Source organism: Equus przewalskii, chromosome 14, assembly GCF_037783145.1.
Source record: "Equus przewalskii isolate Varuska chromosome 14, EquPr2, whole genome shotgun sequence".
Taxonomy (NCBI): domain Eukaryota; kingdom Metazoa; phylum Chordata; class Mammalia; order Perissodactyla; family Equidae; genus Equus; species Equus przewalskii.
Genome location: NC_091844.1, coordinates 27,157,512 through 27,185,400, shown reverse-complemented (window position 1 = coordinate 27,185,400; position 27,889 = coordinate 27,157,512). Strand labels below are relative to the sequence as shown.

Sequence of the window (27,889 nt, the reverse complement as noted above, 5' to 3'; positions counted from 1 at the left end):
ATACATCAAACCTCTACCTCTTTCTTCCAGCTCCCTTCTCCATCCTCATCCCTCTCATGCCTCCCATCTTCCCAGAGAAAATAGAGGCCAACCTATATGAATGGTTACTTCACTCTCTTGCATCTGATTCTGACCTTCCTCCCTCCTGTCTCTAAGGGAGTTTTTACCTGTGCTTTTGATCAAATCATTTCCTCCTTCTTCCTATAAGACTTCATCCCATCAATGATTCATCCTTCTTTCATCTTCTCTTTTTTGACTGATCTCAAGCTCTCTCTCTAGAGAGGTAGGCAGATAGAAAGATAGATGAAAGGATGGATGGATGGATAAATAGATAGATAGACTATACACACACAGAGAAGGAAAGAGAGACAGATTATTTATATGTATAATTCTTTCTCTCATACTTTCTATCTCTCTTTTTCCTCCCCTTCTCTCTTCTCTCTCTCTGTGTGAGTCTGATATAAATATATATATAATATGTGTATATATATCATGCATATACATATATATATACAGAGGTGTGTATACACATAAACATATGCATGTATATGTGCACACATGTGTATATGTATGTGTGTATATATACATATGTGTATGTATACCTTTCTCTCTCAAACATTTTCTCATTCTTTCCCAATCACTCACGTAATCTCTTTCTTTCAAACTCCTGATCTTATCTACTCCTTATCTACAATAAACTGGCTTAATTGCCCCCACCCTTTAATGATCTTCCCTTTGCTCAGGCTCCCCTCTGGGTCCTTGTCACTCAATCTCCTTCCTTCACAGCCAAACACCTTTGAGGAAACCTACACTTCCTCTCTCCATTTCTTTACCATCATTCAATCCTCAGCCCACAAATATTTGGCTTCACATCCAGCCCATCTACCAAAGTATCTGTTGGTAAGGCGGCAGGATGAAACCACCAGATCTGCACTTGTAACAGCTCCAGAGTGGAGACTACAAGCTCTTGGCTGTTGGGGATCTCATGTCCCATCCTTCTGCATCTGTGCTGCCCAGCACAGCACCTGGAACACAAGTTCTTAAAATGAATTCTGTCATGGAGGTGGGAGTCAAGGACTTAAGTGAGTGGGCTGAGGTGGCCAGATACAGGCTTTAAAATAGAATGAATATGGCAATATACTGGAGAAAAGATAGTCTTTTCAACCAATGATGCTGGAACAACTGGATATCCACATGCAAAAAAAAAAAAAAAAAAAAAAGAATCTAGCTAGACACAAAACTTACATCTTTTACAAAAAAAAGAACTCAAAATGGATCCTAGGCCTAAATGTAAAACATAAAACAGTAAAACTCCTAGAAGATAACATAGGATAAAACCTAGATGACCTTGGTTTTGGCAATGACTTTTCAGATACAACACCACAGGTATAATCCATGAAAGAAATAATTGATAAGATGGACGTCAATAAAGTGGAAAGCTTTTCTCCATGAAAGATATTGTCAAGAAAATGAGAAGACAAGCCACAGAATGGGAGAAAATATTTGCAAAAGACATATCTAATAAGGGACAACTATACAAAGTATACAAAGAACTCTTAAAACTCAACAATAGGAAAACAAAAAACCTGATTAAAAAACAGGCAAAATATCTGAACAGATACCTCACCAAAGAAGATATATGGATGCAAATAAGCATATGAAAGATGCTCAAATCAATCAACATTAGGGAACTGCAAATTAAAACAATAATGAGGTACCACTACACACCTATTAGAATGGCCAAAATCCAGAACACTGACAACACCAAATGCTGGTGAGGAAGTAAAGCAACAGGAACTCTTTCATTGTTGGTGGGAATGCAAAATGGCACAACCACTTTGGAAGACAATTTGGCAATTTCTTACAAAACTAAACATACTCTCACTGTATGCTAGAGCAATTGTGCTCCTTGGTATTTACTCAAATGAGTTAAAAACTTATAGTCAAGGTGCTGGCAGGGCTGGTTTCCGTTGAGGTCTCTCTCCTGGGTTTGCAGATGGCCACCCTTTTGCTGCCTCTTCACACAGTCGTCCCTCTGTTCACACGCAGCCCTGGTGTCTTTCCCTCTTCTTATAAGGACACCAATCATATAAGATTAGGCTTCTACCCTAAAAGCCTCATTTCAACTTAATCATCCCTTTAAAGATCTTCTTTTCTTTTTTTTTTTTAAAGATTGGCACCTGAGCTAACACCTGTTGCCAGTCTTCTTCTTTTTTCTTCTTCTCCTTCTCCCCAAAGCCCCCCAGTACATACTTGTATATTTTAGTTGTAGGTCCTTCTGGTTGTGCTATGTGGGATGCCACCTCAGCATGGCCTGATGAGCGGTGCCATGTCAGCACCCAAGATCCGAACCAGCAAAACCCTAGGCCACCGAAGCAGAGTGCAGGAACACAACTGCTTGATCATGGGGCCGGCCCTAAAGGGCTTATTTCTAAATATGATCACATTCTGAGATACTAGGAGTTGGGACTTCAATATATGAATTTGGGAGGACACTGCAGCCCGTAACACCGGAAGAGGCTGCGCATGTTTGGGGGCAGGGGATACATGGGAACTCACTATACTTTCCACTCAATTTTGCCGTGAACCCAAAACCGCTCTAAACAATAAAATTCGGGGCTGGCCCTGTGGCCGAGTGGTTACGTTTGCGTGCTCCGCTGCGGCGGCCCAAGGTTTCGCCTGTTGGCATCCCGGGCGTGGACATGGCACCGCTCGTCAGGCCACGTTGAGACAGCATCCCACATGCCACAACTAGAAGGACCTGCAACTAAGATATACAACTATGTACTGGGGGGATTTGGGAAGATAAAGCAGGAAAAAAAAAAAAAAAACGATTGGCAAGAGTTGTTAGCTCAGATGCCAATCTTAAAAAAAAATAAATAAAATCCATTAAAATTATTTTAAAAAATAAAACAGAATGAACAGTTTCTGAACCATAAATGACAGCTATATAATTCCTGAGACCCAGACAAGGAGCTTTGTCTTGAATTGCAAATGAGAGGTGAGTTACAGATCGGGTCTTGGACCTAGTGTGGTCCAGACAGGACTCACAGAGTGGCCACAGATGAAGGTGCTGTTACAGCAGAGCTCTAACACAAAGTCTGGGGCCTTCCCTTGGGGCTAGGCAGAGCTCAGTGCTATGGATGGCTCACAAAAGTTTCTAATTTTAACACACTGCAATGCCTTTTAGGCTGGATCAGCCTATCTTACTATCCTAAGGTACAGCTGCTTGTCTTAAGCCAAGAAATATTTGTTAAGCCCCACTGGAACCATTTATTTAGCAAAGTACTCTGCTGCTACCAAGGACTGAGAACTGCCTGAAGGCAGGTCCATGTCTTAGTCACCTCCGTGGCCCAGTGCACGACTCATAGTAAATCCTTCCTTCGTTTGAGTGAATCCAGAAATGAACAAATGTGGTCAGTGAGAGAGATTTGCAACCTAGCTACCTCCAAGGCAAACAGAATGAAGGATAAAAGCAATGTAAGTTAAGTGGTGTGGGTGCAGATGGGAAAGAGTAGTAAAGTCCGATAATGTAAGAGCAGTGGGGAGGACCCATAAAGACTTCAGAGAGAGGTAAGATTTAAACTGAACTTTGAACCAACAAGTATTAATTTAATAACTAATTATACTAACAACTCACATTTATCGAGGTCTTCCTCTGCAATCAGGCAATTTGCTAAAAGCTTTATGTAGAGTATTTAATTTAAGCCTCATAACAACTCTGTGCTAATATTATCCTCATTTTTCATATGGGAAAACTGAGGCACAAAGAGGTATCGTTGCCCAAGATCATCCAGGTAGAAAATGTCAGAGAGTTTAAATTTAGGCAGCCCAATTCTACTGCTCTTAACTTCGAAACTATGGTTCCCCAGAGTAAAGAAAGGCAGTGGAGACAGAAGGAAGAAGAAGAGCTGAAGTATATGGCACAGCTAGAGCAAAGGGGTAGGCAGAAGGACTTAGTAGAAATTGACGCTGGAAAGGCAAAGTTGGAAGTGGATCTTGGAGGATATGCAGTGCCTTACAAAGGAGGTTGAACTTTATTTTATGGACAATAATACAAACAGGAGAATGACACGGTCAGTTCTGCTTCCTAGGGTGAAAACATTGGCAGAGTGTGGAGAATATGTAGCAGAAGCCAGAGATTATGGTGTGAAAGACTCACTACGTGGCCAACTCAATAGTCCAGGTAAAGGATAAGTACTCAAAATAAAGATGGTCAGAATAAAACAGGGATAAAGTTGATGAAGAAGCTGGCAACCCAGAAACACAACCCAACAAGGGCAGACTAAAAAAAAAAAAAACAACCAACAAATGCCTCCTCTCTAGCCAAAGGACCAGGAAAGGGACAGCTTAGTAAGACAGAAAACTCTGATGATAACCACTCTACTTTAGCCAAACTCCATAGAAAAAACTGTGGCCCCACCTAAGCCCACACCAGAAAATGCTGAGTATGGAGCTTAGGCTACTACCCTCAAGAGACTATAACAAGACATCCCAACATCCCTACAGGGGTGCTGTCAACAAAGCCTAGATAGGGAGAATAGCTGGTAACGAGCCACCCTTCCTGGCAGTATCAGTGGGGACCACAGGAGATCCAGCAGTAACTAGGTGCCCCTCTCCCGCCCCACTGGGAGTGTCAGAGGAGGCCTAGGGGAGAGTCAGGACTTTCATTACCCACAGTGGTTATAAGCCCCACCATAACCAACATGGTATCAGTGGAGACCACGTGGGATCAGAACTCCCATTCTCACCCAGCAGTAATGAAAAGTCAATCAAGAGATGCCAATACCAAGATGACAGAGATGTTAGAATTATCTGACAAAGACTTTAAAGCAGCCATGGTAAAAATATTTCAACAAGTAATTATGAACATGCTTGAAACAAATGAAAAAAAATGAAAGCCTCAGCAAAGAAATAGATACAAAGAAAAAAATGAACATTTTAGGATAAAAAAAAAACAATAACCAAAATAACAAACTCAGTAAATGGGTTCAACAGTAGAGTAGAAGGGACAAAGGAAAGAATCATGAGCTGGAAGATAAAACAATGAACTTAGTTGGGCAATGGGGAGAAAACAGATTAAAAAAAAAAAAAATTGAACAGAGCCTAAGGGACCCATGAGACTATAACAAAAGATCTTACATTCATGGCATCAGAGCCCCAGAAGGAGAGAAAACAGGCAGAACTGAAAAAGTAATTGAAGAAATAATAGCTGTAAAATCCCCAAATTTGGCAAGAGACATAAGCCTGCAAATTCAAGAAGATGAGCAAACCCCAAACAGGATAAACTCAAAGAAATCCATGCCAACACACATCATAATTAAACTTCTGAAAATTAAAAACAAAGAAAAAATCTTGAAAGCAGCCTGAGAAAAATGATGTCTTAACTGTAGATCAGATACAGATCAGAAAGAAGAAATAAAACTGTCCCTGTTAGCAGATGACATGATGGTCTACAGAGAACATCCCAAGGAATCTACAGACAGCAAGAACAAAAAATCCTACAGTAAGTGAATTAAGCAAAGTCACAAGCAAGATAAACATACAAAACATATGAAGATCAAGTTTATTTCTACATACTAGTTCAAAATGAACACGTGAACTTAAATTACTGAAATTAAAAATACAATACCATTTACAATAGCTCAAAAAATGGAATACTTATGGGGCTGGCCCCGTGGCCGAGTGGTTAAGTTCACGCGCTCCGCTGCAGGCGGCCCAGTGTTTCGTTGGTTCAAGTCCTGGGCGCGGACATGGCACTGCTCATCAGACCACGCTGAGGCGGCGTCCCACATGCCACAACTAGAAGGACCCATAACGAAGAATATGCAACTATGTACCGGGGGGCTTTGGGGAGAAAAAGGAAAAAATAAAATCTTAAAAAAAAAAAAAAAGGTAAAAAAAAATAAAATGGAATACTTAGACATAAATCTAACAAAACATGCACAAAACTAGACTGTTGAAAACTGCACAATGTTGTGGAGAGAAATCAAAGATCTAAATAAATGAAGGGACATATCATGGCCACAGATAGAAAGACTCAACATAGTAAGATGCTAATTCTCCTTATTGATATACAGGTATAACACAATTCCTATTAAAACTCCCCGGTAAGATTTTCTGTAGATATAAATAAGATTATGCTAAAATTTATATAAAAGTGCAAAGGAACTAGGATGGTTAAAACAAGTTTGAAAAAGAATAAAGTGGAAGGAATTAGTCTACTTAATTTGAAGACTTACTGTATAGCTACATTAATCAAGACTGTGTATTATAGCAGAGGGATGGACACACAGATCAATGGAATAAAATAGAGAATCCAGAAATAGACCCACACCAATATGCCCAACTGATTTTTTTTAAAGATTTTATTTTTTCCTTTTTCTCCCCAAAGCCCCCCGGTACATAGTTGTATATTCTCAATAGTGGGTTCTTCTAGTTGTGGAATGTGGGATGCCACCTCAGCGTGGTTTGATGAGGAGTGCCATGTCCGCACCCAGGATTTGAACCAACGAAACACTGGGCCGCCTGCAGCGGAGCGCGCGAACTTAACCACTCGGCCACGGGGCCAGTCCCCCCTCAACTGATTTTTGACAAAGACGCAAAAGCAATTCAATGAAGGAAAGGCAGCCTTTTCAACAAATGGCGCTGGAGCAACTGGACATCCATAGGCAAAACAGTCAGCTTTGAAGGAAACCTCACACCTTATATAAAAATTAACTCAGAATGGATCACAGACCAAAATGTAAAACTATGAAACTTCTGGGAAAAAATAGGAGACAGTCTTTGGGACCTAGGGCTAGGCAAAGAATTCTTAGACGTGACACCAAAATCACAATCCAAAACAGGGAAAATTAATAATTTGGACTCCACCAAAATTAAAAACATTTCCCCTATGTTAAGAGAATGAAAAGACAAGCTATAGAGTAGAAAAAAATATTTGCAAATCATATATCTGCTAAAGCAACTAGTATCTAGAATACATAAAGAAACTTCAAAACGCGACAGTAAAAAAAGCAAACAATCCCTTTAAAATAGGGACAAAGTCATGAAAAGACATTGCATCAAAGAAATGACATAGATAGCAAATGAGCAAAAGAAAAGATATTCAATATCATTAGTCGCTAGAGAAATGCAAATTAAAACCACAATAAGATACCACTACACATCTATCGGAAGAACTAAACTAAAAAAGAGGGACAATACCAAATACTGACAAAGATGTGGAGAAACTGAACTATTCATACGTTGCTGCTAGGAATGTGAAAAGAAACAGCCATTTTGGAAAACACTTTGGCAGTTTCTCAAAAAACTAGACATGTAACTGTCATATAACTCAGCAACTGCACTTCTTCTGGGCATCTATCCCAGAGAACTGAAGACTTATGTTCACACAAAAATCCACACTGATATTTATAGCAGCTTCATTTGTAATAGCCAAAAACTGGAAATAACCCAAATTTCCTTCAATGGGTCAATGTTTAAACAAACTGTGGTATATCCATGCCATGGAATACTGTTTAGCAAGAAAAAAGGAACAAAACTTAATACATATGACAATTTGGATAAATCTCCAGAAAATTATGCTGAGTGAAAAAACTCAATCCCGAAAGGTTGCATATTGCATGTTTTAATTTATATAATAGTCTTGAAACGTCAAAATTATAGAAATGGAGAACAAATTAGTGGTTTAAGGAGTTAAGGAGGGGGTGGGGTCAGAAGGGAAGTGGTTGTAGCTATAAAAGGGCAATAGAGAGATTCTTGTGGTGATGGAAATGTTCTGTATCTTGATGGTATCAATGTCAATATCCTGGTTGTGATATTGTACTATAGTTTTGCAAGATGTTATCATTGTGGAAACTGGTTAAATGGAACATAGAATCCCTGAATTACTTCTCACAACTGCCTGTAAATCTGAACTTACATCCAAAAAAAGTCTAATTAAAAAGAATTTTTATGCATGATCTCCAGAGTCATCCTGAATCATAATCTTCACATTAAAGTTTAAGAAGCACTAATCTAGAGGACCTCACCAGGATATTAGCAGAAATTCACAATTCTCTCATAAGGAACAGTCAAAGGGAAAAGAACATTTCATCTAGGCAAGTCTTGGAGAAGGAAGATCATGAGAGCTTTCTTTTTCCAGAATATAAAAGATTATACATTAGAAATTAGACTTGGTTCCTGTAGCACCAGTAAACAGAACACAGGCTGATGTATGGGAAAGGGCACAAGGTTCAGGATTCATCAGGCCTGAGTTGAAACCTGAGCTCTACTATTTCCTATCTTTAAGACTGGACAAGTTAGTTAACCTCTCTGACTCCCTGTTTCCTCTTTAAATGAGGCTAATGATTCCTACTTCAATTTATCAATCAGCATCCAAGCAGAGAAACAGAAACTTCTTCAAGTATTCACAACAGAAGGAATTTAATGCAGGGAATTGGCTGCAGTGATAAAGATAGAAATATGGGTTGAAGGTGCTAGAGAAGCTGAAATGTGGAGACTCCTGCAATAGATGACAAAGTCAAGAGTTTAAAGATCTTCTCAAACTGGTATGACTTTAGAAAGACAAAATTAGTTGGAGTAAGGTCACACAGGACAGGACCATGAGATAATCCAGAGATCAGCAACAACGAGTGGCAGGCAGTTGAAGGGACAAAGGGAGGAGGCAGTACTATCCAGGAGCCAGGGTCATCAGGAAGAATCTGGAACCATGGAGGTCTCAAACAGTGGGAGCTGGAACCATGGACATATGGTCACTACCGGAGAAGATGCTTGATGGAGAGAGAGGGAGGATATACTCTGGCTTCCTCCTTTCCTCTACCCCCAACCTCGCACTGGTGCCTCCATTGGCCAAACCTAGCGGGAAGCCAGAGCACCCTTGAGCCTGAGAAACACAGCCTCTAGGTAGGTCCCTGCCATCCAGGGCAGAGCAGGAATCAGAGGCAAACAGACCCAGGGCTGGACCACTTACAGGGTGTTTGTGGGGATGCAGAGCATGTAAGATGCCTAGCACACAGTAGGTGCTCAACAAATGGTAATTCTAACTTTTATGCATTAATGCCATATGATGGGCATTTAGAACCACATTTTTTCATCACTTTATATCTGAATATACAGAAACACAAGCTGAGATGTTTAGCTCATGCCACAGGGACTCTGCCAAGAATGCTTATTTTTTTTCCAAATGAGCAGCATATCTGAGACATGTGAAAAGCAGCCCAGTCCTAAAGTTTCATTGTATAAACCAAATGCTGAGTTTCCACAGCTGCTGGTTTCAGTCTACCCAGAGGAATAGTTTCAGTGAAATATTAATCTCTAAGAAAGCCACACTGGGGTAAGATTGCACAGTAATTCAAGCAGCATGTGCAGAATTTATTTAGTGTTGGCTGGGAATGGTTTTAATCATGTGAAGTCTTCAGAATGAGAAGAAAGTGATTGAAGATGTTTGACTAAATCAGTCACAGAGGCTCTGGATGCTCCCAGATTTCTCCCCAGTTGCAGTTTATTTCGGCAGTCCCCAGACCATAAGCACAAAGGAAGCTCCCATGGAAATGGAAGATGGCACTGTCAGAACCAAGGTGCAACCAGTAGCAAAAACAACCAAGACAGGAAAAACCAGCACCAGTCCAAAGACCTCCAGCGTAGTGTGAAGGTCAGGCGTCCAGTGGTGGAAGGACAACCAGGGTAAAGACAGAGGGAGGGGTGAGAATCCAAAGGAATGTTCAAGACCTGGGAGGCAGGATGCAAACGCTTTCATCAAAGGTCCCAGGTGACTGCAAGGTGCAGAGTGTTCTGTGTACTTGTTGAACATCTCACAATTTCTTGGAATTATTGGCAAGGTGTGGGGCTGGACTTGAAGGAGCACCTGGGATTGGGGAGAAGGCCAGGGCCCATCCCTGAGGACAATACGGGCACTGGGGACTGGGCCTGCAGACAAGAGTTGAGCCAACCCTATGGTCTTAGAATGGCTAATGACCAGAAACCACAAGGTGTCCCCTAGGTTGACGGAACAGACAGACAATTCAGGAAGTTATCTTTAAAAACTAGCTTTCAGCCTGTGGGTTCTGTCTGTGAATATCAGGGCCCTGGCACCAGTCTGAGGGCAGGGTTTCCGTCCCAGGAAGGCCTATACGAGTGAGACTATCACAAAGGGGACAGGAATTTGAAAAGGAGTCAAGCAAAAGCTGATCTTGTGAGGCAGAACACATGGTTGGAGATGAGCAGCAAGGTTCTCAGGATCAGCCCTAGGTCAGCCCATCAGGATGGACGCCCTGTTATCTGTGCCCAGAGGGTCAGGTCTCAAGATTTGCTGCTGAAGTCAGATAAGCCTGGGCATCAAAGTGGGGCTGTTACCAGCTGGGAGGAGTAGGGAAAGAAGCCAGACCACCCTGACTTGAAAGGGGAGTCTAGAACACTGAGGTTGGATGAAGGAGGATGGAAGTCTCCACCTGGATCCTTAGAAATCTCTCCAGCCCAATGTGTCCTAAATTTATTGCCCCCACCAATCCACTTCCTCTTTTTAATACAGTCTTCACATATCCTGAGCCTCCCAATCACTCAGGTTCAAACCGTGGGGTCATCACAGATCTTTCCTCTCCCTTGCCATGAAAATTCTATCTCATGCCCCTTGTAACTCTGCATCCCCACTACCACTCGCCTAACTCAGGAGTTCCTGTCTTCTCTTCTCATCCATCCCAATATCATACACCAGTGCCAGGCAGAGTATTCAGAAACAGTGTTCTAATAATGCCACTCCTCTGTTCTAAAATTGTCATCTACGGAGTAAAATTAAATTGTGAGACTGTAAACCAAGGCCCTTCATGGGTTGGTCCCATCCTTTCCAATACAGCCCAATGTCCAGGCAAATGGAATCACTCTCTTCTCTGTACTCTTCCCATGCGGGTCTACCTCTGGGCTTTGCTCTGCTGAATGCACTTCTCTACATTATTGCATTTCTGGGTCCTACCTATCCTTCAAGATCCATGTCACATCACCTCCTGCAAGAATATTCTAGAATCTTCCCCTGCTTAAATAATTGCTCCTTCCTCTGGACTCCCATAATCCCACATGCCACTATTTTGCATACAATAAAAGCATATGCTTTCTATATTTTTGTATTAGGCTATAAGCCCTTTGAGAATAGGGGTCTTTCATCAGATTCTCCTTCATGGAGGGGGCAGAGGGAGGCCCAAGAACATTGCGTTTGGCCAGCTTGTAAGAAATGTAAAGAAGTTTGGGGGAATAAGTTTGGAAAGGAAGATGGGAGTCATGCTGTGATCCTGGAGTGATAATTACAGGTGTTTGGGAGTCATCAACTGAAGTATGAATACAGATGAGTTAACCCTGACAAAGAATACCGAATGTAGAGGGAAAGGCCCATACCTGGACCCTGGAGAAAACTAGCTTGCTAGCGTCAGTTGGAGAAAGAAGAAAGTGTCATGGAAACTCTTAGGAAGTGGTCAGACAGAATCACAGCATTCATACCACACCGGGCATGAAAAGAATTTCACACCAACATGTGCTTGAGTAAGTCTGATCCGATCCCGTGTGGCTTTCTCTCTAGAATTGCAAGCAGGGCAGGACATGTTGGAAGACTTGTGGATCCTTAATCTAGGCCACTAAAAAAGGTGATCCACCTGCCATTTTATTCCTAACCAGTATTCTTCAAGCAAAGGCTTCAGTCTACCACCAGTGGGTCCTCCCAAGTCCAGTATTTCTGAACAGTCTGCGAATGGGAAGAACTCACAGAGATAACGCCCAACCGAGGAACATGTAAATGGGAACAAGAAGCATTGCTGGCCTTCTGATTCTTTTCTGTTTTGGCCTCCTGGTCCCAACTTGACTTCTAAGTCCATTACTATTGTTAAATCCACAGTATAAGCACCAGATGGAGGAAGTCAGAAGGGCGGACCACATACCCTGACTACAGAGAGTCTGGAAGCCCAAGCAGTCCCTTGGGGAGCTGGAGGAAAAGGAAATTCTAGATAGGGGCTGTGCCAGCCTTCCTTGGTGGGAACTGTGTGGATCCTTGGGGATGGCCCCTGACCAGGGGCCGTTGGTCCCACAGCCACACTGGATCTGCTCTTGGCCAATTCGATTCAGCTCAGACAAACTGCTGGGCACCTGGGAGGTGAAAAGCCCTGAGCTGGGCAGACTCTTATGTGATCGCAACAGGGAGGCCCTCCCAAGCCAGCTCTGCAGCTTCCCTGAAACCACACTTGTCATACACCTTACTCCAATACAGTGGAGTTCAGCCTATTTGTTTTGAGAGTTTTATAAACGTTTGATTTAAATTACATTTTTTACAATGTTTTTTAAACTGCAAACAGACACACTCAAGTGTGTAATATGTCAAATGTGAAAAATCACAGACTCTATGACCTACAGGTTAACAGACTCACACCCACTTCAGAATAAAAGTTCTCTTGCCAAAACCATGAATATGTTTGAACACATGTAGATATGTCCTTCATTAGGAAAGCTGTAGTTCCAAAAATGTCTTTTAACAATTCAGATCCAAGCAAGTCTTCTCTTGCTGTAAAATTGTATAAGCGAGTGCATTATCACCACCCTGGCTCACATGTGCCATGCTCAATTAAATGCCAGCCAAGACTCAGGGTACCCACTGAGTGCACACTCTTATAAAGAGGCAATGATAAAGTGGACAGTGATAAGTGACCACATCACACCTGGCACCGTGGTAAGTATATTTGTAGCTTTAGTGTTTGTTTTATCCTCACAGTGTTTGGCAGGCTTTTAAAACTCCAAACAAACCAAAAAACCAAAAATCCAAAGAAGAAAAACTGAGCCACGCAGGGCCATGCTGTTCTCATGACTCCTGGAGCTGATAAAGTGTCAGTGATGAAAAGGACAACTGAAGTTTGGACTCAACATGCCAAATTAAATGTTTTCTGCTGTGTTAAAGGCTTTAAGTGATTACTAGGGAGAAACAGGCACTGAAGTTTCTGAAAATAACTTTAATAACATAATTAACATCTCACATGGCACAATATGTTTTGGGGAAGGATTTTCTGGCAAACAAAGATATAAATCGGATGAAGAACCTATTCATCTGTTCTTTTCAATTAGATCCCTTATAATTAAGTACAAACAATTATAACATAACATTAAAACCAAATTTTCCTATATTCCTATATTTCCTGTATTTCTTAGAGTCCTTTCAAGTTTCTGGGTCATTTTAATCAGAATAAATTGACTCTGCAAGGTATCCTGTTTAAGTGCTATCACTCCCAATGTCTAGCCATCACAGTTTTCTCAAGGCTGTACACTGTACAGCCAGTACAAAATACAGGGATGCACTGACAGCGAGGATGCTATGAGGCTGCAACTGTCAGCCCAAACGCTTAATTTCAAATTTCACAGTCATATAACAGTCTCATTGTTTTCATTAATTAACTTATCTTACAAATTAGAATTATCAAATAAAATGATAATTTACACAACAAAATATTGGTTTCTTGTGTTTTACTCATTGATATTTCATATAAGATTTCATTTGAAGAAGTTTAATGGCAAAAAAAAATCTGAAAGCTACTGTGTCATTCAATATATAGGAGAAACCCAATATATTACACAGGAAGGAGTTAAAGAAACAGATCTTCTTGGTTAGAATGGCCGCAACTAGATGAAAACTCATGTGCCTCAAGCATAGCCCCAGATACAAACTTGGGGCTCAAAAAAAGGCTTGTTGAATTAATCAATGAAGCAGAAATGCGTGTCCCTGGCTCCTGGAATTGGGAGAGGGAGGAACTTCAGAAATGGAGAAACAGGGAAGGCCATGGAGGGAGTTTTGTTTTTCCTACGAGAACCATCATCCTACAGGCCAGTAAGCAGATCTTTCTCTGTGTGAAGTAGGGCAGACCAAAGAGATGATGGCCAGGGGGCAGCCATATGTGGCCACTGACCATGAGGGCCAGCATAGCTGAGGTGTCAGCCTATCAGAAAGTACGTCACGAACAGTGAGGTCTCTGGACTTGTGGTAGGAAGTAGTGGTGACCAGATATATAATCTTTTTTTTGTTTTGAGGAAGCTTAGCCCTGAGCTAACTACTGCCAGTCCCCCTCTTTTTGCTGAGGAAGCCTGGCCCTGAGCTAACATCCATGCCCATCTTCCTCTACTTTATATGTGGGACGCCTATCACAGCGTGGCGTGCCAAGTGGTGCCATGTCCACACCGGGGATCCGAACCAGCGAACCAGCGAACCCCGGGCCGCAGAAGCAGAATGTGCGCACTTAACCGCTGCGCCACCGGCTGGCCCCACCAGATACATAATCTTGAGGGAAGGAGGCCAAAAGAAGAGTGCAGCCTGGAGAGCAGAAGCAAAGCACAGCCTAGGAATCATTCATTCATTCACTCACTTATCGATTAAGCACCTATTAACAGAGGCATGACACCAGACACTGGATTTGGGAAGAGAAGCCTCAGACAGTGTCTCTTTGGGGGAGGCGAGTACTGTTCCCAAAGGAGAGACTAGGGGGTCATGGTCAGCTTCCTGGAAGAGGCAGCCCCAGAGATGAGTCTCAAAGAAGAATTAGGATTAATCAAGTGGGTAACAGCTGGGGATGGGAATGGGGGAGCACATTCCAACAGAGGCAGCATTCCTAGAGAAAGACAAGATTTGAGAGAAAACTGTGTAGTTGGGAAACAGCAAGTGGATTAAAACGGTTGTAGCACAAAGTGAAAGGAAAGGAACAGCAAGAGATGAAGCTGTTGAAATGGCTTGGGGTGCTCTACTTGGGAGATTGGACTCTCCCGTCAGCACTAGGGAGCCAAGGAGGATCCTATGCTGGGGACAGTACAGTAAGAATCTCCATGCACACTTTCCTTTTCAATTGTTTCACACTCTTTGCTCATGTGGCCTCCCTTGAGAACTCCCTGAGAGTAGGAACTGTGTTTTTCACCTTTTACATCTTTACATCCTCGGAGCTTAGTGTCGTCTCTGGAATGCAACAGAAACTCAGTAGTTACTGTCATATGAACTAATGAATGATGAGCAAAGTGCACAGAAGGGGAAGGAGAGGCAAATGCAGTGAGTGTGGGCTGGAGAACACTGGGAAGGGCAGAGGCTTTGAAGTTACAACAGGAAACCATCTGAAATGTAATCAACTATGAGTCAATCGACAGAACCTCTATGTCCCAAGCAGCATAGAGAGGAAGAGGACAGACAAATGACCAGATGAAGATACTGGAGTGGGATCTGGACTGCTTCTCAGTCACCTGGGTCTGAGAAGCAGTCCTGAACTCCTCCTCGGAAAGGGTTGTACTATGGATTGAATCGCGTGCCTTGAAAAGGAGATGTTGACGTCCTAACCTGACCTACCTCAGACGTGACCTTATTTGGAAACAGGGCCTTTGCGGGTTTAACCAAGTTGAGATGAGCTCATCCAATATGACTGGTGTCCTTATAAAACGGAGAAATTTGGACCCAGACACACACTGAGGGAAGATCATGTCAAGAGACAGACGGAGAAGACAAAATGCCTAAAACTTCCAGAAGCCAGTGGAGAAACCAGGTGCAGATCCTTTCCTAGTGCCTTTGGAGGGCGCAGGGCCCTGCTGAGACCGTCTCTGGCCTCCGGTACTGTGAGATAATAAATCTCTGTTCTAAGCCATCCAGTTCGTAGTATTCTGTTATGGCAGCCGTCGGAAATCACTGCAGGCTGGTAGTCAAAACAGATGAACAACTGTGGTAGACACTGGTATTATCTCCCCAACAGACCTTCTCCCTTCCTCTTTGCTGGAAGAGCCCCACTCTTGTTTGTGTGTCCATCCTCCCCAGTCCCAGGCGTGGGTCACGTGATTGATCCACATCAATCATGGAGGTCTCTTTGCCATTCCATTCACCATGTGACCCCATCCTGGCCAACTGATCTCGCTACAAGGACTGCTGTACCCATGAGATAATTCATTTGCTCTTGGATATTTCTATGTCTCTGAAGTCCTGTTTAAACTATTTGGTGCAGAGACTGTCTGTATCTGAACCTGGACAGACACTAAGTTAATGATCAGTGGGGTCACTAGACAACCTGACAGAGAATGGTAACTGACTTGATTTCCTTGACCACACCTGTCACGTTTGTCCTTCCAGGCACTAACCTTGATCTCCAGGGCTTAAACTTACAAGTTTTCCCTCATCTGATACTATTACCTCAATTAGACGAACATGTTCTCATCCGGACAGTTAAATTCAGAGATTCGCGAATCCATAACCCAACACCACACTGTCTTCTCCATAATGTAACATGTGGAAATCATCGGGTTACAGTGATTAAGTCCAGGTCTGGGTTGTACTGCATGACCTTCGTCAAACTCAGAAAAATAATCTCACACCTAACGGTTTTTGCAGCTAAAACACAGGTCCAGTCCTTGCTATGCCAGAGACTAACTGAGAACCTTAAACGGCTAGACGGGTCTTACAAGGGAGAGAGAAGGGAGAGGAGGGAGCTGCACCGGCGAGGAGAGAAGACTCTACATTTTAGGAATGGCACAGGCTTTGACACCAGCCCTGGCTTCAATCTCAGCTCTACCATTCACCAGCTACGTGACTCTGGGCAAACGGCTGAACCATTTCTAAACTTCAGTCTGGAAAATAGGAAATGCAACTTAATATTCTTAAGAATTCTTAAGAATTATGCTTAACATTGAGGTAATCTACCTAATGCACCCAGCCTGGTGTCCCGCGACCAGCAGGTGACCTCCCAGGATGTGCACGTGGCTCTGAGTCACACGTCCAGAATGTCTGAGATTTTTTTTTCTTCACTGGGAGACTCAGTCCACTGAGCATTAAAGAAACAACTAGACACGTTCCCATAAAATTGGGCATGTAGTCCTGTCAGTTTTACCTTGGAGCGTGTCACAAACCATTTCTCGCCACGGTCCTCCCTTAGTTCCCCGGAATTAAAGCCACAGCTCCTAATTGGCCTCCCCACCTCCATTCCCTCCCCATCCTCCAACCCAACCTCCACTGAGCCACCAGAATTATCGTTCCAGAGCAGCGGTTGGTAAACTACAGCTCACAGGTAAATCCGACCTGTTGTCTGCTTTTGTATGTCAAGTTTTATTGGAATGGAGCCCTGCTCATTCACTTACATACCATCTATGACTGCTTTCACGCTACGGTGGCAGAGATGGGTAGCTGCAACAGAGATTATATGGCCTGCAAAGCTTAAAATATTTACTCTCTGGTCCTTTACAAAAAAAGCTTTCCAGAGCCTTAGTAACTTGTTCTAGAACACTGCCCTTGGTAGCTCGTCACTCCCTCCAGCAACTTGCCTCTAAGATAAAGTCTAAGCTGTGTGGGTTGGCCCTTGCGCATCTTCCCGGGCTCTTCTCTCACTACTCCCCCATGTGCAGCCTGAACTGCATCCTCGCTGAACCAGAGTCCCCCAAACATACCAGATTCCCTTCACCCAGAACACCCCTACTCCCTTTCCAGAGAGAAACCTCCCCGTTATTCCCCAAGATTCTTCCTCAATCTCCCTTCTTGTATGAAACCTTCCAGAATTGCTCCTCAGCCCTACCCAAGGGTCAGGCACTCCTTCCTCAGAAGTGATATCCCACCAATAATGGCATGTTGTATATAGTAGACATGGGTCTGCACAGCTGTCTTCCTCACGGACGCCTCCAGTCCAAACTATCCTCTCTCGTTCCCTCCTGAACCACCCTCTTCTTTTCCATCATTGTATTTACCACGGTTTGTAATCATGTATTTCTCTGTGTATTTATTTATTTAATGTCTTTCCATAACAGCTGTGAGCTCCAAGAAGGCAGGAACTAATAGTGTTGGATTCATCACCACATCACCCTCACCTGGCCTGGAGCCAGCCACATAGTAGTTGTTGAATTTGTTGAATGAATGAATGATTGGATTAATGAAAAAATGCTTTTACTAATAAATCAAATACAAATGAAAGAAGCGAAGATATCAAAGCTATTACTTTCTGAGCACACCAGATACTGCCTCGCAGACCCTTCTGGCACCTCCATGGTCCAAAAGGTTGGATGGGCATAAGCACCACTGATAAACCTGATGTACATACTTGGTGCATGTATTCAGCTCTATTCACTCATTCTTAGAATCAACGCGGAACTTTCACATAGCCCTTTCCCATGAGAGCAAATTCAGACCCCGTGGAATTGGAATAAAGCCACATGCAGGATTATATCATGGAGTTCACGTCTGCACTGACCCATACAGTGTCCTAGCTGTGCCCTCCTGGAGAAGGACACCCTCTCCTCCTTGCCTACTGAGGAAAGATGGAAAAGATTCCTGTGGCTTCTTCTCTCTGTCCCTAAGGATAGTGTCCTGTCTGTCCATCACACCCACACCCAGCCAAAGGCCCTCTGCACCATGCCCACATCCAGGTGAGAGGCCTGGGCAGGGCGGGGTGGGGAGGGGGTTAGGCAGGAATGATCCTCCCCTGCCTTGCACAGTGTCCAGCACCAAGGGAAACTTCAAGCTTGAAATGTGACTCTTGAAAGATGTACTGTTCACTTTTCCTGACACCCAAAGCTCAAGATCAAGCAAATAATTCAGCTGAGTTGCTGCTTCGTGTGGGAAAAAAAAATACCCCAAGGCCATTCCTGTGTGGCCTTTCTGATTCTGGACAGCGTCAGCATCTCTTTGGGAGAGCCCCATCCACAAAGGCCCTCTGTGGAGGTGTGTGCGTTTCACCGACATGTTTCCAAGAAGAGCAAAGATGCCATTTCAACGGAGGCAAATTTATGAACTTGGCAGCCAAACTCTAATTCTAGCCCTGAGCCTCAGGGATGTCAGCACCATGAACCAAGCAAAGCTGAATTTCTTGTTTAAGTCAAGCTTTTAACCCTCTGTGGTTTCTACCTCTCATCTGAACAACAAAAGAATCTTATGTGTTAAAACACAGAGATTGTCTTTGGCTGTAGATAAATATATCTTCTCAGAGCCTGTTCGACCTGTGTCCTTTAGGCCTGGCAACAAAGCTTTCATAAGGAAATGTCAGCCTTTACTGCAAATAAGAACTGAAATGGCAGCAGCCAAATCATCTAGGGTCTTTCTAAGCAGAAGGTCATTGCCCCAGCAAACCTCCTTATAACGTGCCTTCCATTTCCTACAAGACCCAAGCAGCTCTCTGTCTCCTTCCCAGATCTACCTTCATCTCCAACCACTTCTTCCTCTGCTCAGAGGATCAAGTGTCTCATGTCCAGTTCAAAGCCAGTGTCCCCTCCTCTCTCCTCACCCACCCCCACCACGCTCCAAGTCCCTTTCCTTCCTCCTTACTGCCCTGTCACCCATCCTCCTTACTGCCCTGGTGTCTGCAGAGCAGATACCAATTCCCCGTGCATGATGTGGAGCCCCAGCACATTACACTCTCTCAGAGAATACCTCGAAGACAAATTCAGTGGATGATAATACTGTACGTGAATTTGATATGGTCTGGATTTCACAACTTGTGAAGATTCACCGTGGGTCATTATGAAAGAAATTTTCTCTACTCCCAATAAAAGGTGAAGCTCTGAAACATCTATCAGGGGCTTCTTTAGTGATTTCCAACCATCCGTATGGAAGCTGTCCAGAACACAGGGAGAAATATTTAAAATCTGTGTGGAAAAAGAAAGTGAGCATGGAGATACTTCTCCCGGTGTGCATAGCACACTTGTGGCCACTCGGCAGGGCCCCCTCTGGCTCCGTCCCTACCCATATACGCCTTAACAGGCCTTTTCCATCTCCAAAACATTGCTCTGCCTAATACCTCTAGTTACTGTCTCCTCTCTTGTTACTTTCATAGCCAAGCTTCTGGAAAGAATTGCCCATGTTTGGTATCTCCACTTCCTCACCTCACATTTTTTTCTTCAACCCACCTCACCTTTCAAACTCCCCTCACTAAGTCATCAATAGCTTCCTAACTCCCAAATCCATGGATATTTCAAATCTTTTCTTAGTGGATTTCCACATCATTTATGATATCGATTCCTCCCTCCTGGAAACTCTCCTCTTCCACATTCCAGTCTCTCATTTCCTCCACCTCTCAGCCCCTCCCCCTTTGCCTTCACTAGCCCCCCTACTTCCCTCCCTCAGAGGTCAGTGTTACACGCTAGCCACGGCCCCCCCCACCCCCAGAGCCAATCTGACACAGACCGCCCGGGTTAAAATCCTAGGTCTATCACTTAGAGCTGTTTGACCTTGGGCAATTTACTCACCCTCTCTGTGCCTCAGTTTATTCATTTGTAGAAGAGATATTAATACACATAAAATCTTTGGAACACACAGTACACACTCAACAAGCAGTAGTCACTATAATTCCTCTTCCCATGCTCCAGACTCTCCTTGAGCAACTGAGACACACCATGACCTGACTTCATCACCTCTTGTTAAAAGTTTGCATGTGCATCTTTTTTAAGAATACTCTTCTGACTGCCAAACCTGCAAAACCATTTGCCCACTAGACATGTCTCCCTGTTCACCCCCGAGATGCTTCAGATTCAGTTTGTCTGAAACTGAGCTCATCGTCGTTTTCTGCAAAGGCCATTCCCTCCTTCTCCTCCTCCTCCCCACCCATGCCCTCTCCTAATGAATGGCCCCACTATCCTCCCTGTTGGTTGCCCAGGCCAAAACCCCGGAGTCATCCCAGCCTCCTGCCCCTCCCTTACTCCCCCGCCTCATCAGTCACCAAATTGTGTTGACTTTATTGCCAAAGTATTTCTTGAGTCTGTGCCCACTTCTCCACCCCTGTTGCCAGTGTCTTGGATAGAACCTCATTATTTCTCACCTGGATGATAAATAAGCAACAATAATATTAAAAAGAATATTGGCCGCTATTATCACATGGTGATTACGGATCAATCGCTGCAGCAGACACGTCACATACTTCATCGGACATAATCCTGACCACAACCCATACCATCCATGAGGGGGGAATTAGAGTCCCTGCTTTCAGATGAGAAGACAGAGGCTCAGAGACATTTAATAAGTGGCCCAAGTTACACAAAGATGCTGTGCGGCTGGGATGTCGTCTGACATCCATCTGACTGCAAACCCCCGGCTTTTTCCAGCCTTTCAAGTGCAATGGTGTCCCACCTGGTCTTCCCGCCACCTGTCTTAACCCTCTCCAATATCCACTCTATTGCCAGAGGGGTCTATTTTACAATGAAACTCTGGCCGAGTCTCTCTGCTGCGTGAAATCCTGCAGTAGTTCCCAGCCCCTTCAGAATAAAATCCAAATTCTCCAGCAAGGCTGTTCCTGATGTGGTCACTGCCCGTTTCCAGACCTGCCTCCCTTCTCTCCAGTCACACCTGCCTCCCTGCCTTTCCTGGAGCACACACACATGCCTGCTCACCTGGCCACGCTCTACTTTTCGTCGGTCCCTCTGCCTAGATGGTCCCTCTCCCATCAGCCTGGGCGCCTCCATCTCAGCCTCCTAGACACACGTCCTCTTGGATCCACTTGCTGTCCAAGCTGCGCTGAGGTGTCCTTCCTCGGGACGCCCCTAGCACTCTGTGACTGCCTCTAGCACGGCATTTCGAGTGGTGCGACAGTCATTAATTGAGTACCTACCACATGCCAGCATTCACAGCAGGCTCCAGTGATTTGGGAATCAGAAGACAGATGTCCTGCTTTTAGAGAACTTAACCTTCATGAGAGATGGACAGCAAAATGCTGCTTACTATCTCTGATTCCCCTGTCTCCACACTGGATTGCTGAGGTTATTGGACAAGAAGAGCATCTTGTCCATCTCTGTGTCCCCAGGGCCTAGAACTGTGCCTGGCACACAAGGGTGTCAGTAAACATTGACAGATTTACCTGAGCAGACACGCCAAGGCCAGCAAGCTATCTCTGTGAGCATGCAAGCCCATCCACAGGGACTTTTCCCTTTCATGTGTGTCTTTTCCAGAGTCTAAATGTCCAAGACTTTGTGTCTATCTTTTCATGAGTCCCTGCAGTGCACCTGCTGTGACATCAACAAGGTCCAATATTGGAGAATTTCCAGACCAACAATTCTGCCCTCGCATAAGTGACCTGCTGAGAGATTAAGGGACCAAGCCTTCACAGCAGGTAAGTGGCAGTGCTGACTGCCCTTCCAGCGCTCACTCCACCCACCCACAGCTTCATGGTTGCATCTCATGCAGCAAAGAAGGGAGCTGCTGCCAGAGGTTGCTCAGCCAAGTGGCACACAGGATAGGGAGCTGCAGGAAAGTCCTGAGCGTGTCTTCCAGTAAGAGGCCCTTCCCATGGGCTGCCATGGCCTGTCTTGTCCTGACAAGATGAGCGAGTAAAAGGACAAGCCAGCCGTGTTTGTGTAGGTGCCCAAGGGAAGACGGCTTTAGGCAGGGCTTTTGATCAGAGGTCCCCGTGCAGAAACCAGATCCCCTGAAGTCTGTTCCCTGCAGCTACTACTCTTCTGAGTGACACAGGCAGGAGGGCACAGGGCAACGGGGAGAGGCTTAAATTACAGCAGGTGTTTTGTAAAAAGCCTTCTTTTCCTCGCAAGTTTATGGTTCCTTCTCTGCTGAGTGGCATTTCCGCCACCTCTCACTGGGGAGGACAAAGTGCAAGCTGCCAGGGGATCACAGAGGAGCCAGAGGAAGAAGAAAGAGGTGCCGACCCCCAGAGCAGAGAGCTGCCAACCACCCAGGGCAAGGCCTCAGACGTCAGGCAGGGGCAAGGGAAAGGGGGAAAAACAGGGAGGAAATGGCCTTTCCCACCCAGACCTCAGCAGCCCACACACCTCTACTTTCCTTTCTGCAAAGCAGATTTTCTAAAAGCATCTTTGGTGATAATATGACCATCTGAGACTGTCTGGGGCCATGGTGAAGGGCTCAGAGCCTGGGGTCCTGGATCTGATCCCAGGTCTGCCTGTTAGCTGTGGGTAGGACCCTGATTCCTCCTCTAATACTGACCCCTGAGGGTGGTTGTGGGGATCAATCCAATAAAGGCATGGGAAGCCCTCAGCATGGGTTCTGGCACCTCCTCTGGGTGCTACTATTATAATCCAGCACTAGGAACCATCCATGGGTCCATGTTCCCCAGAGGGAGGATGCTCAGAGGAGACCACCCTTCCCTCTGCCTCCGTTCTCCGACTCCTGGCTGGACTGTGTCTTCCTCTGCACCCATATCTTCTCTGTCACGACACCAGTCCACGGTGCTGTGTTGGTCTGTTTTCTTGTCTGTCTCTCCATTCAAGCCATGAGCATCTTGAGGGTCGGGATGTGACTTTCATGCGAGGGCATTCATTCACTCATTTATCACTTATTAAATGCCTCTTACGTGCCAAGGGGTCACTAAGTGGTGAACAAGTGAGTGAAATCTCGGGATGACCTACAGAAGCACCTACATTGATCATCCAATCAACAAGCATATGAACCCATCACCTATGGTGAAGGCTATGCAAAAAGCTTTGGGTTCAAAGAGAAGGACTGCACATATGAACTCGATTCCCAGGAAACGTGTCAGTGCTGACAGCTGATCTGTTGAGTCACATGCTGGATTTTATGTAAAACAGATCTGATCAATCTCTCTCTCTCTTTCTCTCTTTCTCTCTACCTCCCTCCCTCAACCCTCCCTCTCTCCCTCCATCTCTAAGCCCAGAGAAACCTAGCAATTACTTAGCAACTCATACAGACTTTAGATGCTCTAAAGGTAATGTTCAAAGGCCCAGACTCAGGAGGGGCCCTCTGCACGGTTCATCAGCCAGGGCTTTGAAAAGAAAACAAAACAACCACCCACAACTACCAAGTGCAGCTTTGTTTGTGACTGTGGTTTCTTTGCTTTCTGGAGACAGTGTCCCTCCCCCGACACCCGGGCTCTGGTCCCACTGTTTCCCAGAAGGAAACATGCCAGCAGAGACAGGAGGCAGAGCCACCAAAGAGCTCAGCCCACCTAGGTTTTACATGCCCATGCCATTGTCTTCCAAGGGAGACACTGTGACTGCTGAAAAGTCAAAGTCACCTCCCCAGGCCCATCTCCAGCTCTCCAGTCCCGCCACACAGCTCAGCTCTGCATCTGCCAGCCCCTTTCTTGGCTCTGTGCTGTATATGTGGAATTTCTTGTCTGTAACACCCATAATCACCAGTGCCCCCAAACCCAGCAAGCTCCTACTTCTCCATTAAGACCCAGCTCAAACATCCTCTTCTCTCTGAAGCCCTTCCTGACTCCTCAGTCAGAGACAGTGGTTGGTTCCTTTAATTCCCAGCTCTCTGCTCAGATCTCTGTTATTCTACCTAACACTCTGATGACCTGTTCACATGTCCATCACAAGTCATGGACTATGACCTTGACAATAAGGATCACGTCTTCTTCATGTTTGTGTCTCTGACACCCAGCACAGAGCAACTCACCCCCTGTGTATTCCAACCCCACCTAACACCTCAGGATGCCATCACCACTCTAGTCTAGTCTAATCTAGACCAGATGGCCCTTACAGCACTGAACAGGATTTCACATAGAGTCAAACAATGGAGAGTCATCTCACGAGAACACAGCTCAAGACCTAAACAGGGTGAGCTGTCTCTCCCTAGAACCAGACACACAAGCAGGAACCAGCTTCATTAGGAATCTGCCTGCTGGTCAGTTAGGAGGTGCTACCCAAGATGGCAGCCAACAAGATGTGTGACATCAGAGGTCTGAACATCTGGCACTGGGCCTGACCTTCCCCCGGGCTAGTTTATTTTCTGGACCAGGCTCTAAAAGCCTCTGTGAAAATGCAACTGATGCCCCAAAGATCTTGGGTCTGACTTTTACTGCTATAATTAGAACCCCGGGGGAGGGGCCGGCCGGGTGGTGCAGCAGATAAGCGCGCACATTCTACTTCGGCAGCCTGAGTTCGCCGGCCCGGATCCCGGGTACAGACATGGCACTGCTTGGCAAGCCATGCTGTGGTAGGCGTCCCACGTATAAAGTAGAGGAAGATGGGCACGGATGTTAGCTCAGGGCCAGGCTTCCTCAGCAAAAAGAGGAGGATTGGCAGCAGTTAGCTCAGGGCTAATCTTCCTCAAAAAAAAAAAAAAGAACCTCGGGGATCCGTTTCTCAGATGTACCAGCTGAGGAGAGAGGATAATTCTAGGAGGCAGTAAGAGTCTGGGGGCTGCAGGGAGAAGGCAGTGCCACAGGGGCTCCGAAAGGTCTCTGACAGACTGACGGACACAGAAGTTCTCCCACGCTCCACCCTCAAAAGCAGCCTTACTAGAGCGTTTCTGTGACCCCCTAATAAAACCTCCAGGCTGTGTACACACCAGGTAACCTCATCTCACTGAAGTTTTGGGGACAATCTGCCAAAATAAGCAAACTCAGGGGAATCACAGCTGTGCGGGGCAGCTGTGGAGGAAGCCAGAGTCCACAAACGTGCAGGGATCTGCACAAGGCAGTCTGCCACCAGAGCAAGTGGCCAAGGGACCAGCAAGGAGGGGGCTCAGCTTTCAAAGCCAGGGCTACATTCAGGGAAATCAAAGACGCCAAGTTGGTGAAGTGATCAGCCATAACCTAGTACCCGGTGTCACACACAACTCACACAGGGGTCAGTAAATGGTTCCAAACCTGGTTCTCCAAAACCCCATCTGGGCCATTAAATTCTCTTAACAAGCTTTACCCTTTATATATAAATGTTCTTCATAACGCTTGAAGAGAAAGCACACTCCGCATCTGATCGAGTATAATGGGGGAGACCCAGCTGGTGGTATTGATCCATCCACCCCACATTCATTGATTGACTTCACCAATATTTATGTGTGAGGTGCACACGGCAACGACAAAGCTGGAGTCAGGTAGTTCCTGACCCCACATCTGCACCTCTTTCCTCCGGCAGGTGTGCTGACTCCACGCCGCACACCCAAAGAGCTAATGCTGTTCTCATTATGACCAGGCACCCTTAAGGCTTCATTTAGCATCAGGTTCATTGGTGCTGACCCGGGACTGTGACAGGGGACTGACCCCAATGTCCTGTCTCTCTGTGGCTGGGGGCAAGGTAAGGAGAAAAGGAAAGGAACAGGAGTTGTAAATATAATGGCACAGTCTTAAGATCACAAGTGAGGTACAGGTAGAAAACCCAACAGACTTCAGCTCTTAATGCACACAACCAACCTCAGCTCATGTTTCCGGAGCACTTACTATACGCGGGGCTAAGCCCTTTAGGTGCACAGTGTGAAGAGTGTTCTGTCGTCCAAATGTCTGTGTGAATCCTGGCCCTACCACTCATTAGCTGTGTGACTTTGGGCAAAGTGCTTAGCCTCTCAGTGTCTCCACTTCTTTGTTTGAGAAATAGAGTAATATCAGTACTAACTTTAAAGGGTCATTATGAGGATTAAATGAGAAAAAACATAAAATGCTAAACTTGAGCCATGTCCTGGCACAGAGTAGACACTCAGTATTCAGATGAACAATTATTATCCCATTAGTTAGTCACACTAGTCTGCAGAGCAAGCAGACTATTTCTTCCTATTTTACCAATAAGGCTTTGAGACTGAGTCAACTTGCTCAAGGTCACGGAGTTAATAAGTGGCAGAGCTGGGATTCAGCCTGACTCCAAAGCCCGCAAGCTTAAGCACCACCATAAGCACAGCACTGAGCTGGGTTCTAGGGGCACAGAGACCAGTGGGGAGACGAGCAAGGGATCCCTGTACAGTGCAGTCAACACTACAAGAGAGATATATCAAAGGAAAGAGGTGGTGGGGGGGGCAGCCCGGAGGCGCAGCGGTTAAGTTAGCATGTTCCGCTTCTCGGCGGCTTGGGGTTCACCGGTTCGGATCCCGGGTGCGGACATGGCACCACTTGGCATGCCATGCTTGGTAGGCATCCCACATATAAAGTAAAGGAAGATGGGCACGGATGGTAGCTCAGGGCCAGGCTTCCTCAGCAAAAAAGAGGAGGTTTGGCATTAGTTAGCTCAGGGTTAATCTTCCTCAAAAAAAAAAAAAAAAAAGAAAGAAAGAAAAAAAGGGGGAGAAGGTAGCAGGGATCAACAGAACTGTCTGCAGGAACTGAAGGATGCTTCACTCGGAAGGGGACTTAAGCACTAGCCTCAAAGAATGATGAGGAATTTGCCAGTCAAGGAGGAGGAAAGGCATTCCAAAAAGTCAGGATCTAGAAGACCAAAAGAATAGTGAGTTGAGTGGTATGGCAGCCGGATACAGGAAGTGGCATAAGTTGAGGCTGGGAAGGTAAGTTGAGGCCAATCACGGACAGCCATGTGAGCCAACATCAGAGGCTAGCTTGCGTAAGACAGTGATTCTCGAACTTTCATATGTACAGGATCTACGTTTGGTGATTGTAAAACACGTGTAGATTCCCATCCCTTCTGTTAGCACTGGGGGGCCAAGAAGGGTATTAAGATAGTGTAGTAGTGTGGCCTGCTGCGGTGTTATCAACAGAATTCTGGCACTGCAGTGAGGGACGATTTGGGGACAGAGACTGGTATAATCAGCCAAACTGGAACAGATAAGACGATGCGAGTTGGGAATAATAGCACTCTTCATGAACTGATACACTCTACTATCAACCTCAGCACTATTAACATTTGAGGCCAGATAACTCTTTACTGTGAGGGATGTCCTGTGCATCACAGTATCCCTGGCCTCTGCCCACCAGATGAACAGCATCCCCCCCAGTGACATGTGGACAGCCAAAAATGTTTCCAGACATTGCCAGATGTCACTTGGGAGGCAAAATCAAAAGCCCGGTTAAGAACCCCTGCTTGACATCCTCCCATCCCACTTCACAGATGAGGAAATCCAGCCGCAAAAGGTACAGAAAGGCCTCAGCCAGGATTCAAACGCTGGTGGTCTGGCTCCAGGGCCTGGGCTCTTAGCCATCGAGCTTAACTGCCTTTTGGAGAGAGAGACTCAAGCCAGCCTTCCGGGGCAGAATTACAGATTTGGTGACAGACTGGATGACGGGGG

The 27,889-nt window shown here is 45.2% G+C and overlaps 1 protein-coding gene across 28 annotated transcripts in view; it reads right to left on the bottom strand.

The window, feature by feature from the left end:
• EVA1A (eva-1 homolog A, regulator of programmed cell death) overlaps positions 1-27,889 on the bottom strand; it is a 195,072-nt gene that overhangs the window by 127,982 nt on the left and 39,201 nt on the right. The window contains exon 2 of one of the 28 annotated variants that reach the window (XM_070573759.1): positions 168-275. The exons of the other annotated variants lie outside the window; for them this stretch is intronic. The gene's annotated coding sequence lies outside the window, so the exon portion shown is untranslated. The remainder of the gene's footprint in view (positions 1-167; positions 276-27,889) is intronic. 28 annotated transcript variants of the gene reach the window in all.